Below are 17,217 nucleotides of genomic sequence, written 5' to 3'. Positions count from 1 at the left end.
CTCGCCAGAACCACCTGCCGATCACGCAAAAATCACCTGCCGGCTACGCCACAACCAGTTGGTGAACACTTTGGAATCACCTGCCAGGCTTGCTGGAACCACCTGCCAGTCATGCCAAAATCACCTGCCAACTACGCCAGAACCGCTTGGCGGACACTGCTGAAACACCTGTCGGGCCGGCTGGAACCACATCTCAGACGTGCCAGAAACGTGTTCATGAGATGCTGGAACCACACCCCGAACAGACGGATACCACCTGCCAGAACCGCCTGAACCACCTGCTGAGCACGCCGGAACCACCTGCTCGACTCACCGGTACCACCTCCCTGACACGCCAAAATCACCTGCTGGGTATGCCAGAACCACTTGGCGGACACTCCGGAATCATCTGCCGGGCATGCCTGAACCAGCTCTCAGACACACCAGAACCAAGTGCCGGAGACGCCGGAAGCACCTGCCGAGCATGCCGGAGCCACCTGCTCGACTCGCCAGAAACACCTGCCGGACACGCCAAAATCACCTGCCGGGTATGCCAGAACCACATGGCGGACACTACGGAATCACCTGCCGCGCATGCCGGAAGCACGTGCCAGACACGCCGGAAACACCTACCGGACAGACCGGAACCACCTGCCAAGAACCCCGGAGCCACCTGTTCGACTCGCTGGAACCACCTGCCGGACAGGCCAATATCAACTTCTGGCTATGCCAGAACCACCTGGGGGACAGTCCGGGATCACCTGCCAGCCATGTCAGAACCACCTCTCAGACGTACCTGAACCACCTGCCGGAGAAGCTGGAAACACGTCCTGGACAGACTGGAACCACGTGACGGCCATGCCTGAACCACCTGCCGAGCACGGCGGAACCACCTGCCAGACACACCAAAATCACCTGCGGGCTACGCCAGAACCACTTGGACGACTCTCCGAAATGACCTGCCGGGCATGTTGGAACCACCTCTCAGACGTGCCAGAAGCACGTGGCGGACAGTCCGGAATCACCTGTTGGGCATACGCAACCACCTCTGACACGTACCAGAACCACGTGCCGTGCACGCCGGAACCACCTACCGGACAGACCGGAATCAACTTTTGGGCATGCCGGAACCACCAGTCAGATGTGCCAGAAACACGTGCCGGAGACGCCGGAAGCACCTGCCGAGCACGTCGCAACCACCTGCTCAACTCGCCTGAACCACCTGCCGGACACGCCAAAATCACCTGCCCGCTACACCAGCACCACTTCGGGGACAAGCCGGAATCACGTGAGGGGCATGCCGGCACAGCCTCTCAGACTGAACCTCGTGCCGGACACCACAGAACCACCTGCCGGACAGACCGGAACCACCTGCCGGACATGCCGGAACCACCGGCTCGACCCGCCGGAACGACCGCTGGACATGCAAACTCACCTGCCGGCTACGCCGGAAACACTTGGCGAACACTCCGGAATCACCTGTCGGGCATGCCGGAACCACCTCTCAGATATGCCAGAACCACGTGCCAATGACCCCGGAAGCACCTGCCGAGCACGCCGTAGCCACCTGCTCGACTCGCCGGAACCACCTACCTTACATGCCCAAATCACCAGCCGGGTATGCCAGAACAACTTGGCGGACACTCCGGAATCACCTACTGGACAGACCGGAACCACCTGCCGCGCACGCCGGAGACACCTGTTCGACTCGCTGGAACCACCTGCCGGACAGGCCAATATCAACTGCTGGCTATGCCAGAACCACCTGGGGGACGGTCCGGAATCGCCTGCCAGCCACGGCGGAACCACCTCTCAGACGTACCAGAACCACCTGCCGGAGAAGCTGGAAACACGTCCTGGACAGTCTGGAACCACCTGCCGGCCAAGCCTGAACCACCTGCCAAGCACAACGGAACAACCTGCCAGACACGCCAAAATCACCTGCGTGTTATGCCAGAACCACTTGCAGGACTCTCTGGGATGACCTGCCGGGCATGCCGGAACCACCTCTCAGACGTGCCAGAACCATGTGGCGGACAGTCCGGAATCACCTGTTGGGCATGCGCAACCACCTCTGAGACGTACCAGAACCACATGCCGTGCAGGCTGGAACCACCTACCGGACAGACCGGAATCACCTTTCGGGCATGCCGGAACCACCTGTCAGATGTGCCAGAAACACGTGCCGGAGACGCCGGAAGCACCTGCCAAGCACGTTGGAACCACCTGCTCAACTCGCCTGAACCACCTGCCGGACATGCCAAAATCACCTGCCGACTATGCCAGAACCACTTGGCGAACACTCCGGAATCACTTGCCGGGCATGCAGGAACCACCTCTCAGACATGCCAGAACCCCGTGCCAATGACCCCGGAAGCACCAGCCGAGCACACCGGAACCACCTGCTCGACTCGCCAGAACCACCTGCCGATCACGCAAAAATCACCTGCCGGCTACGCCACAACCAGTTGGTGAACACTTTGGAATCACCTGCCAGGCTTGCTGGAACCACCTGCCAGTCATGCCAAAATCACCTGCCAACTACGCCAGAACCGCTTGGCGGACACTGCGGAAACACCTGTCGGGCCGGCTGGAACCACATCTCAGACGTGCCACAAACGTGTTCATGAGATGCGGGAACCACACCCCGAACAGACGGATACCACCTGCCAGAACCGCCTGAACCACCTGCCGAGCACGCCGGAACCACCTGCTCGACTCACTGGTACCACCTCGCTGACACGCCAAAATCACCTGCTGGGTATGCCAGAACCACTTGGCGGACACTCCGGAATCATCTGCCGGACATGCCGGAACCAGCTCTCAGACACACCAGAACCAAGTGCCGGAGACGCCGGAAGCACCGGCCGAGAATGCCGGAGCCACCTGCTCGACTCGCCAGAAACACCTGCCGGACACGCCAAAATCACCTGCCGGGTATGCCAGAACCACCTGGCGGACACTACGGAATCACCTGCCGCGCATGCCGGAACCACCTCTCAGACGTGCCGGAAGCACGTGCCAGACACGCCGGAAACACCTACCGGACAGACCGGAACCACCTGCCAAGAACGCCGGAGCAACCTGTTCGACTCGCTGGAACCACCTGCCGGACAGGCCAATATCAACTGCTGGCTATGCCAGAACCACCTGGGGGACAGTCCGGGATCACCTGCCAGCCATGGCGGAACCACCTCTGAGACGTAAAAGAAGCACCTGCCGGAGAAGCTGGAAACACGTCCTGGACAGACTGGAACCACGTGACGGCCATGCCTGAACCACCTGCCGAGCACGGCGGAACCACCTGCCGGACACGCCAAAATCACCTGCGGGCTACGCCAGAACCACTTGGACGACTCTCCGAAATGACCTGCCGGGCATGTTGGAACCACCTCTCAGACGTGCCAGAAGCACGTGGCGGACAGTCTGGAATCACCTGTTGGGCATACGCAACCACCTCTGACACGTACCAGAACCACGTGCCGTGCACGCCGGAACCACCTACCGGACAGACCGGAATCAACTTTTGGGCATGCCGGAACCACCAGTCAGATGTGCCAGAAACACGTGCCGGAGACGCCGGAAGCACCTGCCGAGCACGTCGCAACCACCTGCTCAACTCGCCTGAACCACCTGCCGGACACGCCAAAATCACCTGTCCACTACACCAGCACCACTTTGGGGACAAGCCGGAATCACGTGAGGGGCATGCCGGCACAGCCTCTCAGACTGAACCTCGTGCCGGACACCACAGAACCACCTGCCGGACAGACCGGAACCACCTGCCGGACACGTCGGAACCACCGGCTCGACCCGCCGGAACGACCGCTGGACATGCAAACTCACCTGCCGGCTACGCCGGAAACACTTGGCGAACACTCCGGAATCACCTGCCGGGCATGCCGGAACCAAATCTCAGATATGCCAGAACCGTGTGCCAATGACCCCGGAAGCACCTGCCGAGCACGCCGGAACCACCTGCTCGACTCGCCAGAACCACCTGGCGGACATGCAAAAATCACCTGCCGGCTACGCCACAACCAGTTGGGGAACACTTCGGAATCACCTGCCGGGCTTGCTGGAACCACCTGCCGGTCATGCCAAAATCACCTGCCAACTACGCCAGTACCACTTGGCGGACACTGTGGAAACACCTGTCGGGCCAGCCGGAACCACATCTCAGACGTGCCAGAACCATGTGCATGAGATGCTGGAACTACACCCCGAACAGCCGGAAAACACCTGCCAGACCCGTCTGAACAACCTGCCGAGCACGCCGGAGCCACCTGCTCGACTCGCCGGAACCACCTCCCTGACACGCCAAAATCACCTGCTGGGTATGCCAGAACCACTTGGCGGACACTCCGGAATCATCTGCCGGGCATGCCGGAACCAGCTCTCAGACACACCAGAACCAAGTGCCGGAGACGCCGGAAGCACCTGCCGAGCATGCCGGAGCCACCTGCTCGACTCGCCAGAAACACCTGCCGGACACGCCAAAATCACCTGCCGGGTATGCCAGAACCACATGGCGGACACTACGGAATCACCTGCCGCGCATGCCGGAAGCACGTGCCAGACACGCCGGAAACACCTACCGGACAGACCGGAACCACCTGCCAAGAACCCCGGAGCCACCTGTTCGACTCGCTGGAACCACCTGCCGGACAGGCCAATATCAACTGCTGGCTATGCCAGAACCACCTGGGGGACAGTCCGGGATCACCTGCCAGCCATGTCAGAACCACCTCTCAGACGTACCTGAACCACCTGCCGGAGAAGCTGGAAACACGTCCTGGACAGACTGGAACCACGTGACGGCCATGCCTGAACCACCTGCCGAGCACGGCGGAACCACCTGCCAGACACACCAAAATCACCTGCGGGCTACGCCAGAACCACTTGGACGACTCTCCGAAATGACCTGCCGGGCATGTTGGAACCACCTCTCAGACGTGCCAGAAGCACGTGGCGGACAGTCCGGAATCACCTGTTGGGCATACGCAACCACCTCTGACACGTACCAGAACCACGTGCCGTGCACGCCGGAACCACCTACCGGACAGACCGGAATCAACTTTTGGGCATGCCGGAACCACCAGTCAGATGTGCCAGAAACACGTGCCGGAGACGCCGGAAGCACCTGCCGAGCACGTCGCAACCACCTGCTCAACTCGCCTGAACCACCTGCCGGACACGCCAAAATCACCTGCCCGCTACACCAGCACCACTTCGGGGACAAGCCGGAATCACGTGAGGGGCATGCCGGCACAGCCTCTCAGACTGAACCTCGTGCCGGACACCACAGAACCACCTGCCGGACAGACCGGAACCACCTGCCGGACATGCCGGAACCACCGGCTCGACCCGCCGGAACGACCGCTGGACATGCAAACTCACCTGCCGGCTACGCCGGAAACACTTGGCGAACACTCCGGAATCACCTGTCGGGCATGCCGGAACCACCTCTCAGATATGCCAGAACCACGTGCCAATGACCCCGGAAGCACCTGCCGAGCACGCCGTAGCCACCTGCTCGACTCGCCGGAACCACCTACCTTACATGCCCAAATCACCAGCCGGGTATGCCAGAACAACTTGGCGGACACTCCGGAATCACCTACTGGACAGACCGGAACCACCTGCCGCGCACGCCGGAGACACCTGTTCGACTCGCTGGAACCACCTGCCGGACAGGCCAATATCAACTGCTGGCTATGCCAGAACCACCTGGGGGACGGTCCGGAATCGCCTGCCAGCCACGGCGGAACCACCTCTCAGACGTACCAGAACCACCTGCCGGAGAAGCTGGAAACACGTCCTGGACAGTCTGGAACCACCTGCCGGCCAAGCCTGAACCACCTGCCAAGCACAACGGAACAACCTGCCAGACACGCCAAAATCACCTGCGTGTTATGCCAGAACCACTTGGAGGACTCTCTGGGATGACCTGCCGGGCATGCCGGAACCACCTCTCAGACGTGCCAGAACCATGTGGCGGACAGTCCGGAATCACCTGTTGGGCATGCGCAACCACCTCTGAGACGTACCAGAACCACATGCCGTGCAGGCTGGAACCACCTACCGGACAGACCGGAATCACCTTTCGGGCATGCCGGAACCACCTGTCAGATGTGCCAGAAACACGTGCCGGAGACGCCGGAAGCACCTGCCAAGCACGTTGGAACCACCTGCTCAACTCGCCTGAACCACCTGCCGGACATGCCAAAATCACCTGCCGACTATGCCAGAACCACTTGGCGAACACTCCGGAATCACTTGCCGGGCATGCAGGAACCACCTCTCAGACATGCCAGAACCCCGTGCCAATGACCCCGGAAGCACCAGCCGAGCACACCGGAACCACCTGCTCGACTCGCCAGAACCACCTGCCGATCACGCAAAAATCACCTGCCGGCTACGCCACAACCAGTTGGTGAACACTTTGGAATCACCTGCCAGGCTTGCTGGAACCACCTGCCAGTCATGCCAAAATCACCTGCCAACTACGCCAGAACCGCTTGGCGGACACTGCGGAAACACCTGTCGGGCCGGCTGGAACCACATCTCAGACGTGCCACAAACGTGTTCATGAGATGCTGGAACCACACCCCGAACAGACGGATACCACCTGCCAGAACCGCCTGAACCACCTGCCGAGCACGCCGGAACCACCTGCTCGACTCACTGGTACCACCTCGCTGACACGCCAAAATCACCTGCTGGGTATGCCAGAACCACTTGGCGGACACTCCGGAATCATCTGCCGGACATGCCGGAACCAGCTCTCAGACACACCAGAACCAAGTGCCGGAGACGCCGGAAGCACCGGCCGAGAATGCCGGAGCCACCTGCTCGACTCGCCAGAAACACCTGCCGGACACGCCAAAATCACCTGCCGGGTATGCCAGAACCACCTGGCGGACACTACGGAATCACCTGCCGCGCATGCCGGAACCACCTCTCAGACGTGCCGGAAGCACGTGCCAGACACGCCGGAAACACCTACCGGACAGACCGGAACCACCTGCCAAGAACGCCGGAGCAACCTGTTCGACTCGCTGGAACCACCTGCCGGACAGGCCAATATCAACTGCTGGCTATGCCAGAACCACCTGGGGGACAGTCCGGGATCACCTGCCAGCCATGGCGGAACCACCTCTGAGACGTAAAAGAAGCACCTGCCGGAGAAGCTGGAAACACGTCCTGGACAGACTGGAAACACGTGACGGCCATGCCTGAACCACCTGCCGAGCACGGCGGAACCACCTGCCGGACACGCCAAAATCACCTGCGGGCTACGCCAGAACCACTTGGACGACTCTCCGAAATGACCTGCCGGGCATGTTGGAACCACCTCTCAGACGTGCCAGAAGCACGTGGCGGACAGTCTGGAATCACCTGTTGGGCATACGCAACCACCTCTGACACGTACCAGAACCACGTGCCGTGCACGCCGGAACCACCTACCGGACAGACCGGAATCAACTTTTGGGCATGCCGGAACCACCAGTCAGATGTGCCAGAAACACGTGCCGGAGACGCCGGAAGCACCTGCCGAGCACGTCGCAACCACCTGCTCAACTCGCCTGAACCACCTGCCGGACACGCCAAAATCACCTGTCCACTACACCAGCACCACTTTGGGGACAAGCCGGAATCACGTGAGGGGCATGCCGGCACAGCCTCTCAGACTGAACCTCGTGCCGGACACCACAGAACCACCTGCCGGACAGACCGGAACCACCTGCCGGACACGTCGGAACCACCGGCTCGACCCGCCGGAACGACCGCTGGACATGCAAACTCACCTGCCGGCTACGCCGGAAACACTTGGCGAACACTCCGGAATCACCTGCCGGGCATGCCGGAACCAAATCTCAGATATGCCAGAACCGTGTGCCAATGACCCCGGAAGCACCTGCCGAGCACGCCGGAACCACCTGCTCGACTCGCCAGAACCACCTGGCGGACATGCAAAAATCACCTGCCGGCTACGCCACAACCAGTTGGGGAACACTTCGGAATCACCTGCCGGGCTTGCTGGAACCACCTGCCGGTCATGCCAAAATCACCTGCCAACTACGCCAGTACCACTTGGCGGACACTGTGGAAACACCTGTCGGGCCAGCCGGAACCACATCTCAGACGTGCCAGAACCATGTGCATGAGATGCTGGAACTACACCCCGAACAGCCGGAAAACACCTGCCAGACCCGTCTGAACAACCTGCCGAGCACGCCGGAGCCACCTGCTCGACTCGCCGGAACCACCTACCTGACATGCCCAAATCACCAGCCGGGTATGCCAGAACCACTTGGCGGACACTCCGGAATCATCTGCCGGACATGCCTGAACCAGCTCTCAGACACAGCAGAACCACGTGCCGGAGACGCCGGAAGCACCTGCCGAGCATGCCGGAGCCACCAGCTCGACTCGCCAGAAACACCTGCCGGACACGCCAAAATCACCTGCCGGGTACGCCAGAACCACCTGGCGGACACTCCGAAATCACCTGTCGCGCATGCCGGAACCACCTCTCAGACGTGCCGGAAGCACGTGCCGGACACGCCGGAATCACCTACCGGACAGACCGGAACCACCTGACGAGCACGCCGGAGCCACCTGTTCGACTCGCTGGAACCACCTGCCGGACAGGCCAATATCAACTGCTGGCTATGCCAGAACCACCTGGGGGATGGTCCGGAATCACCTGCCAGCCCTGGCGGAACCACCTCTCAGACGTACCAGAACCACCTGCCGGAGAAGCTGGAAACACGTCCTGGACAGTCTGGAACCACCTGCCGGCCAAGCCTGAACCACCTGCCAAGCACAACGGAACAACCTGCCAGACACGCCAAAATCACCTGCGTGTTATGCCAGAACCACTTGCAGGACTCTCTGGGATGACCTGCCGGGCATGCCGGAACCACCTCTCAGACGTGCCAGAACCATGTGGCGGACAGTCCGGAATCACCTGTTGGGCATGCGCAACCACCGTTGAGACGTACCAGAACCACATGCCGTGCAGGCTGGAACCACCTACCGGACAGACCGGAATCACCTTTCGGGCATGCCGGAACCACCTGTCAGATGTGCCAGAAGCACGTGCCGGAGACGCCGGAAGCACCTGCCAAGCACGTTGGAACCACCTGCTCAACTCGCCTGAACCACCTGCCGGACATGCCAAAATCACCTGCCGACTATGCCAGAACCACTTGGCGAACACTCCGGAATCACTTGCCGGGCATGCAGGAACCACCTCTCAGACATGCCAGAACCCCGTGCCAATGACCCCGGAAGCACCAGCCGAGCACACCGGAACCACCTGCTCGACTCGCCAGAACCACCTGCCGATCACGCAAAAATCACCTGCCGGCTACGCCACAACCAGTTGGTGAACACTTTGGAATCACCTGCCAGGCTTGCTGGAACCACCTGCCAGTCATGCCAAAATCACCTGCCAACTACGCCAGAACCGCTTGGCGGACACTGCGGAAACACCTGTCGGGCCGGCTGGAACCACATCTCAGACGTGCCACAAACGTGTTCATGAGATGCTGGAACCACACCCCGAACAGACGGATACCACCTGCCAGAACCGCCTGAACCACCTGCCGAGCACGCCGGAACCACCTGCTCGACTCACTGGTACCACCTCGCTGACACGCCAAAATCACCTGCTGGGTATGCCAGAACCACTTGGCGGACACTCCGGAATCATCTGCCGGACATGCCGGAACCAGCTCTCAGACACACCAGAACCAAGTGCCGGAGACGCCGGAAGCACCGGCCGAGAATGCCGGAGCCACCTGCTCGACTCGCCAGAAACACCTGCCGGACACGCCAAAATCACCTGCCGGGTATGCCAGAACCACCTGGCGGACACTACGGAATCACCTGCCGCGCATGCCGGAACCACCTCTCAGACGTGCCGGAAGCACGTGCCAGACACGCCGGAAACACCTACCGGACAGACCGGAACCACCTGCCAAGAACGCCGGAGCAACCTGTTCGACTCGCTGGAATCACCTGCCGGACAGGCCAATATCAACTGCTGGCTATGCCAGAACCACCTGGGGGACAGTCCGGGATCACCTGCCAGCCATGGCGGAACCACCTCTGAGACGTAAAAGAAGCACCTGCCGGAGAAGCTGGAAACACGTCCTGGACAGACTGGAAACACGTGACGGCCATGCCTGAACCACCTGCCGAGCACGGCGGAACCACCTGCCGGACACGCCAAAATCACCTGCGGGCTACGCCAGAACCACTTGGACGACTCTCCGAAATGACCTGCCGGGCATGTTGGAACCACCTCTCAGACGTGCCAGAAGCACGTGGCGGACAGTCTGGAATCACCTGTTGGGCATACGCAACCACCTCTGACACGTACCAGAACCACGTGCCGTGCACGCCGGAACCACCTACCGGACAGACCGGAATCAACTTTTGGGCATGCCGGAACCACCAGTCAGATGTGCCAGAAACACGTGCCGGAGACGCCGGAAGCACCTGCCGAGCACGTCGCAACCACCTGCTCAACTCGCCTGAACCACCTGCCGGACACGCCAAAATCACCTGCCCGCTACACCAGCACCACTTCGGGGACAAGCCGGAATCACGTGAGGGGCATGCCGGCACAGCCTCTCAGACTGAACCTCGTGCCGGACACCACAGAACCACCTGCCGGACAGACCGGAACCACCTGCCGGACACGCAGGTACCACCGGCTCGACCCGCCGGAACGACCGCTGGACATGCAAACTCACCTGCCGGCTACGCCGGAAACACTTGGCGAACACTCCGGAATCACCTGCCGGGCATGCCGGAACCAAATCTCAGATATGCCAGAACCGTGTGCCAATGACCCCGGAAGCACCTGCCGAGCACGCCGGAACCACCTGCTCGACTCGCCAGAACCACCTGGCGGACATGCAAAAATCACCTGCCGGCTACGCCACAACCAGTTGGGGAACACTTCGGAATCACCTGCCGGGCTTGCTGGAACCACCTGCCGGTCATGCCAAAATCACCTGCCAACTACGCCAGTACCACTTGGCGGACACTGTGGAAACACCTGTCGGGCCAGCCGGAACCACATCTCAGACGTGCCAGAACCATGTGCATGAGATGCTGGAACTACACCCCGAACAGCCGGAAAACACCTGCCAGACCCGTCTGAACAACCTGCCGAGCACGCCGGAGCCACCTGCTCGACTCGCCGGAACCACCTACCTGACATGCCCAAATCACCAGCCGGGTATGCCAGAACCACTTGGCGGACACTCCGGAATCATCTGCCGGACATGCCTGAACCAGCTCTCAGACACAGCAGAACCACGTGCCGGAGACGCCGGAAGCACCTGCCGAGCATGCCGGAGCCACCAGCTCGACTCGCCAGAAACACCTGCCGGACACGCCAAAATCACCTGCCGGGTACGCCAGAACCACCTGGCGGACACTCCGAAATCACCTGTCGCGCATGCCGGAACCACCTCTCAGACGTGCCGGAAGCACGTGCCGGACACGCCGGAATCACCTACCGGACAGACCGGAACCACCTGACGAGCACGCCGGAGCCACCTGTTCGACTCGCTGGAACCACCTGCCGGACAGGCCAATATCAACTGCTGGCTATGCCAGAACCACCTGGGGGATGGTCCGGAATCACCTGCCAGCCCTGGCGGAACCACCTCTCAGACGTACCAGAACCACCTGCCGGAGAAGCTGGAAACACGTCCTGGACAGTCTGGAACCACCTGCCGGCCAAGCCTGAACCACCTGCCAAGCACAACGGAACAACCTGCCAGACACGCCAAAATCACCTGCGTGTTATGCCAGAACCACTTGCAGGACTCTCTGGGATGACCTGCCGGGCATGCCGGAACCACCTCTCAGACGTGCCAGAACCATGTGGCGGACAGTCCGGAATCACCTGTTGGGCATGCGCAACCACCGTTGAGACGTACCAGAACCACATGCCGTGCAGGCTGGAACCACCTACCGGACAGACCGGAATCACCTTTCGGGCATGCCGGAACCACCTGTCAGATGTGCCAGAAGCACGTGCCGGAGACGCCGGAAGCACCTGCCAAGCACGTTGGAACCACCTGCTCAACTCGCCTGAACCACCTGCCGGACATGCCAAAATCACCTGCCGACTATGCCAGAACCACTTGGCGAACACTCCGGAATCACTTGCCGGGCATGCAGGAACCACCTCTCAGACATGCCAGAACCCCGTGCCAATGACCCCGGAAGCACCAGCCGAGCACGCCGGAACCACCTGCTCGACTCGCCAGAACCACCTGCCGATCACGCAAAAATCACCTGCCGGCTACGCCACAACCAGTTGGTGAACACTTTGGAATCACCTGCCAGGCTTGCTGGAACCACCTGCCAGTCATGCCAAAATCACCTGCCAACTACGCCAGAACCGCTTGGCGGACACTGCGGAAACACCTGTCGGGCCGGCTGGAACCACATCTCAGACGTGCCAGAAACGTGTGCATGAGATGCTGGAACCACACCCCGAACAGACGGATACCACCTGCCAGAACCGCCTGAACCACCTGCTGAGCACGCCGGAAACACCTGCTCGACTCACCGGTACCACCTCCCTGACACGCCAAAATCACCTGCTGGCTATGCCAGAACCACTTGGCGGACACTCCGGAATCATCTGCCGGACATGCCGGAACCAGCTCTGAGACACACCAGAACCACGTGCCGGACACGCCGGAATCACCTACCGGACAGACCGGAACCTCCTGCTGAGCACGCCGGAGCCACCTGTTCGACTCGCTGGAACCACCTCCCGGACAGTCCAATATCAACTGCTGGCTATGCCAGCACCACCTGGGGGACGGTCCGGAATCACCTGCCAGCCATGGCGGAACCACCTCTCAGACGTACCGGAACCACCTGCCGGAGAAGCTGGAAACACGTTGTGGACAGTCTGGAACCACCTGCCGGCCAAGCCTGAACCACCTGCCAAGCACAACGGAACAACCTGCCAGACACGCCAAAATCACCTGCGTGTTATGCCAGAACCACTTGGAGGACTCAATGGGATGATCTGCCAGGCATGCCGGAACCACCTCTCAGACGTGCCAGAACCATGTGGCGGACAGTCCGGAATCACCTGTTGGGCATGCGCAACCACCGTTGAGACGTACCAGAACCACATGCCGTGCAGGCTGGAACCACCTACCGGACAGACCGGAATCACCTTTCGGGCATGCCGGAACCACCTGTCAGATGTGCCAGAAACACGTGCCGGAGACGCCGGAAGCACCTGCCAAGAACGTTGGAACCACCTGCTCAACTCGCCTGAACCACCTGCCGGACATGCCAAAATCACCTGCCGACTATGCCAGAACCACTTGGCGAACACTCCGAAAACACTTGCCGGGCATGCAGGAAGCACCTACATGACATGCCAGAACCCCGTGTCAATGACCCCGGAAGCACCAGCCGAGCATGCCGGAACCACCTGCTCAACTCGCCTGAACCACCTGCCGGACACGCCAAAATCACCTGCCCGGTACACCAGCACCACTTCGGGGACAAGCCGGAATCACGTGAGGGGCATGCCGGCACAGCCTCTCAGACTGAACCTCGTGCCGGACACCACAGAACAACCTGCCGGACAGACCGGAACCACCTGCCGGACACGCCGGTACCACCGGCTCGACCCGCCGGAACGACCGCTGGACATGCAAACTCACCTGCCGGCTACGCCGGAAACACTTGGCGAACACTCCGGAATCACCTGCCGGGCATGCCGGAACCACCTCTCAGATATGCCAGAACCACGTGCCAATGACCCCGGAAGCACCGGCCGAGCACGCCGGAACCACCTGCTCGACTCGCCAGAACCACCTGCCGGACACGCAAAAATCACCTGCCGGCTACGCCACAACCAGTTGGGGAACACTTCGGAATCACCTGCCGGGCTTGCTGGAACCACCTGCCAGTCATGCCAAAATCACCTGCCAACTACGCCAGTACCACTTGGCGGACACTGTGGAAACACCTGTCGGGCCGGCCGGAACCACTTCTCAGACGTGCCAGAACCATGTGCATGAGATGCTGGAACCACACCCCGAACAGACGGAAAACACCTGCCAGACCCGTCTGAACAACCTGCCGAGCACGCCGGAGCCACCTGCTCGACTCGCCAGAACCACCTACCTGACATGCCCAAATCACCAGCCGGGTATGCCAGAACCACTTGGCGGACACTCCGGAATCATCTGCCGGACATGCCGGAACCAGCTCTCAGACACACCAGAACCAAGTGCCGGAGACGCCGGAAGCACCTGCCGAGCATGCCGGAGCCACCTGATGGACTCCCAGAAACACATGCCGGACACGCCAAAATCACCTGCCGGGTATGCCAGAACCACCTGGCGGACACTACGCAATCACCTGCCAGCCATGGCGGAACCACCTCTGAGACGTGCCGGAAGCACGTGCCAGACACGACGGAAACACCTACCGGACAGACCGGAACCACCTGCCAAGAGCGCCGGAGCCACCTGTTCGACTCGCTGGAACCACCTGCCGGACAGGCCAATATCAACTGCTGGCTATGCCAGAACCACCTGGGGGACAGTCCGGGATCACCTGCCAGCCATGGCGGAACCACCTCTGAGACGTACCAGAACCACCTGCCGGAGAAGCTGGAAACACGTCCTGGACAGACTGGAACCACGTGACGGCCATGCCTGAACCACCTGCCGAGCACGGCGGAACCACCTGCTGGACACGCCAAAATCACCTGCGGGCTACGCCAGAACCACTTGGACGACTCTCTGAAATGACCTGCCGGGCATGTTGGAACCACCTCTCAGACGTGCCAGAACCACGTGCCAATGACCCCGGAAGCACCTGCCGAGCACGCCGGAACCACCTGCTCGACTCGCCAGAACCACCTGCCGGACACGCAAAAATCACCTGCCGGCTACGCCACAACCAGTCGGGGAACACTTCGGAATCACCTGCCGGGCTTGCTGGAACCACCTGCCGGCCATGCCAAAATCACCTGCCAACTACGCCAGTACCACTTGGCGGACACTGTGGAAACACCTGTCGGGCCGGCCGGAACCACATCTCAGACGTGCCAGAACCATGTGCATGAGATGCTGGAACCACACCCCGAACAGACGGAAAACACCTGCCAGACCCGTCTGAACAACCTGCCGAGCACGCCGGAGCCACCTGCTCGACTCGCCGGAACCACCTACCTGACATGCCCAAATCACCAGCCGGGTATGCCAGAACCACTTGGCGGACACTCCGGAATCATCTGCCGGACATGCCGGAACCAGCTCTCAGACACAGCAGAACCACGTGCCGGAGACACCGGAAGCACCTGCCGAGCATGCCGGAGCCACGAGCTCGACTCGCCAGAAACACCTGCCGGACACGCCAAAATCACCTGCCGGGTACGCCAGAACCACCTGGCGGACACTCCGAAATCACCTGTCGCGCATGCCGGAACCACCTCTCAGACGTGCCGGAAGCACGTGCCGGACACGCCGGAATCACCTACCGGACAGACCGAAACCACCTGACGAGCACGCCGGAGCCACCTGTTCGACTCGCTGCAACCACCTGCCGGACAGGCCAATATCAACTGCTGGCTATGCCAGAACCACCTGGGGGACGGTCCGGAATCACCTGCCAGCCCTGGCGGAACCACCTCTCAGACGTACCAGAACCACCTGCCGGAGAAGCTGGAAACACGTCCTGGACAGTCTGGAACCACCTGCCGGCCAAGCCTGAACCACCTGCCAAGCACAACGGAACAACCTGCCAGACACGCCAAAATCACCTGCGTGTTATGCCAGGACCACTTGGAGGACTCAATGGGCTGACCTGCCGGGCATGCCGGAACCACCTCTCAGACGTGCCAGAACCATGTGGCGGACAGTCCGGAATCACCTGTTGGGCATGCGCAACCACCTCTGAGACGTACCAGAACCACATGCCGTGCAGGCTGGAACCACCTACCGGACAGACCGGAATCACCTTTCGGGCATGCCGGAACCACCTGTCAGATGTGCCAGAAACACATGCCGGAGACGCCGGAAGCACCTGCCAAGCACGTTGGAACCACCTGCTCAACTCGCCTGAACCACCTGCCGGACATGCCAAAATCACCTGCCGACTATGCCAGAACCACTTGGCGAACACTCCGGAATCACTTGCCGGGCATGCAGGAACCACCTCTCAGACATGCCAGAACCCCGTGTCAATGACCCCGGAAGCACCAGCCGAGCACGCCGGAACCACCTGCTCGACTCGCCAGAACCACCTGCCGATCACGCAAAAATCACCTGCCGGCTACGCCACAACCAGTTGGTGAACACTTTGGAATCACCTGCCAGGCTTGCTGGAACCACCTGCCAGTCATGCCAAAATCACCTGCCAACTACGCCAGAACCGCTTGGCGGACACTGCGGAAACACCTGTCGGGCCGGCTGGAACCACATCTCAGACGTGCCAGAACCATGTGGCGGACAGTCCGGAATAACCTGTTGGGCATACTCAACCACCTCTGACACGTACCAAAACCACGTGCCGTGCACGCCGGAACCACCTACCGGACAGACCGGAATCAACCTTTGGGCATGCCGGAACCACCTGTCAGATGTGCCAGAAACACGTGCCGGAGACGCCGGAAGCACCTGCCAAGCACGTTGGAACCACCTGCTCAACTCGCCTGAACCACCTGCCGGCCATGCCAAAATCACCTGCCGAGTATGCCAGAACCACTTGGCGAACACTCCGGAGTCACTCGCCGGGCATGCAGGAACCACCTCTCAGACATGCCAGAACCCCGTGCCAATGACCCCGGAAGCACCAGCCGAGCACGCCGGAACCACCTGCTCGACTCGCCAGAACCACCTGCTGATCACGGAAAAATCACCTGCCGGCTACGCCACAACCAGTTGGTGAACACTTTGGAATCACCTGCCAGCCTCGCTGGAACCACCTGCCGGTCATGCCAAAATCTCCTGCCAACTACGCCAGTACCACTTGGCGGACACTGTGGAAACACCTGTCGGGCCGGCCGGAACCACATCTCAGACGTGCCAGAACCATGTGCATGAGATGCTGGAACCACACCCCGAACAGACGGAAAACACCTGCCAGACCCGTCTGAACAACCTGCCGAGCACGCCGGAGCCACCTGCTCGACTCGCCGGAACCACCTACCTGACA

The sequence above is a fragment of the Equus caballus genome, chromosome 17, assembly GCF_041296265.1.
Source record: "Equus caballus isolate H_3958 breed thoroughbred chromosome 17, TB-T2T, whole genome shotgun sequence".
In the NCBI taxonomy this organism is placed as follows: Eukaryota; Metazoa; Chordata; class Mammalia; order Perissodactyla; family Equidae; genus Equus; species Equus caballus.
Note: the sequence above shows the minus strand (reverse complement) of the source record.